Raw genomic sequence first — 2,165 nt, 5'->3', positions numbered from 1 at the left:
ATGTGGGCAGTTGCCTACCTCGAGCTGGGTGGACACTGGCCCTTGTCCCTCTGCCTCCAGCCAGGGACAGGAGACGTCTCTGGGCCTGTGGTCCAGGAAGGGGCTGTGGGGTCCTGAGCAGAGGGGTCACCTCCCATCCACCCACTCTCTGCTCCTGGCCTGGGGTACAGAGGCTGACATGGGCCTGCCACCCTCCTGGGGGCTGTTAAAGACAACAGCTGAGCTGCCAAAGCACCTGTGATGTGTGCATGGTTTGGCGTCTGTGTCTTGGCATCCTCACATAGGGTATCCCACCCTCCTCCTTTTTGGGGATGGATATGAGGAGAGCTTTGCTCTCGCATAGGGTCTGCTTTCTCTGCTCTTTGTTTTCTTGATAGCCAGCTGATAACAGAGCTACTTGCGTCGTACTGTGGAGAACGACATAAGCTGAGTTACATTTAGCAATGTTCCCATATAAAAGATAGGTCTTGTTAGGCAAGGTTTGATGTACTTCGTCTAGTGAAGTACACGGCTAAATGCCATGCTCTCGTCCAGAAACTTCTATTGCCCAAGCAAACAGGAAGACTGGGAAGTGTAATTATGTGCCTGCTTTTAGAAGGAAAAATCTAAACCACGGTTAGATCTATTTCTACTGTATTTTAGACACTCCTAAAATGCATTTTAGGGCAGTCAGTGCTACACTTACGGGATGATAAAGAAAAACATCCCAAAGCTTACCACCATTACCCAAGCTGAAAGCTCTGCAGAGCGAGACGGCTAGGGCCGAGGACTCGGCACAGTGTTCAGCTGGGGCATGTTGTTCCCCTTGAGTTCCAAGTAAATTACTCCTATCCAGTTTTCAACAAACTTGCAGTAAACCTTTGAGTCCCTGGACTGTTATAATTTCTCCTCTCAGGCAAGATCACTTTCTCTGTGGTGTTAATGATCTCTTAAGCATTCCTGTTGTTTAACTTTCCATGCAGAGTGATGCATAATGAGAGGGAGGCTGTATTATATAACATTATAATACCATTTCTCAAACTGATATAATGAAATACTTGCAGCAGAGCCAGAATGTCCAAGGCATCCTGGTGTGTACTCAACAACACCCCACAGGCAGCTATGCGTATTTCTATCTGTGCAGCCCATGTCAAAGAAAACTGAAGAGCAGAAAATTGAGGAATTTGTCTAGTCTCACAGTGGAGGACTGGGCACTATGACAGAGCTGGGTTTATTTGTAGAGCACCTTGGGGCCTGTCTTCTCAATTGAACTGTGGAGGGACAGACAAACAGGAATCGCCTCTCTAAAAACAGGAATCATCACTTCGACACTCGCCGATACGCTTACTGCAACCTAGTCTCCCTTACCTCCACACTGTATCCCTTATCTTCAGGATCTAACATGCTTTTCTCCTCACAGAGAACATAACTTATATTGCCAAAAGCTCAGTTTATATTTAGTCATTATTAAAAGCCGGGGAAAGTAAATAAAAAACACTATTGGCTCTGAGAAGCTTTCTGCTCTGCAGGCAATCAGATGAGATGACCTTGAGAGCTCCTCCATTGCTGGTTGCTGTGGTAATCACTGCTGCTGAGAAAATGAGCCTGAAGAGAATGAATTCAGCACACGATTTCATTACATTTTTCTATACTTGTTTTTTTAATGAAAAAGCCTCCCACACTCTCAGCTTTCAACTTTGTTTCTCTGTTGTTCAGGTGTCCTAAAGGTTTTGCTCTCCTCACTTCATGCTGTCTTCCCCGTTCTTGTTCCTTTCCTTGTGGTTTCTAGATTGTTATTCTCTTAGCCAGACACACTGTCTAGTTCTTTGTGTGCTGTTTTCCTGTATCCTTGCTACTTCTGTTACTTTATCTTCCCCCTTCTCTCTATCTTTTACCTTTCTTCACTTTAGGGTACTTTTTTTCCCCATCTGTTTTTGCCTTGTGCTTTTTTGTATCCTGGCTTACATACTGTTAATTTGCTCTGGTTCTTTATTTTTGCATGTAAAACCCATTGCATTTCTTTGATCATCTCTGGTACAGTCTCACTATCACTTACAATACATTGACTTCATTGATTTCACAGGCATCAGAAAATATAAGAAGATAATCCAATCTGGGAGAGATCAGGACCCACGTACCACAGAGTGGCAAAATGAGGAAGGGAAAGCCTATGATAACTCTTAAGC

Source organism: Tauraco erythrolophus, chromosome 2, assembly GCF_009769465.1.
Source record: "Tauraco erythrolophus isolate bTauEry1 chromosome 2, bTauEry1.pri, whole genome shotgun sequence".
Classification (NCBI taxonomy): domain Eukaryota; kingdom Metazoa; phylum Chordata; class Aves; order Musophagiformes; family Musophagidae; genus Tauraco; species Tauraco erythrolophus.
Note: the sequence above shows the minus strand (reverse complement) of the source record.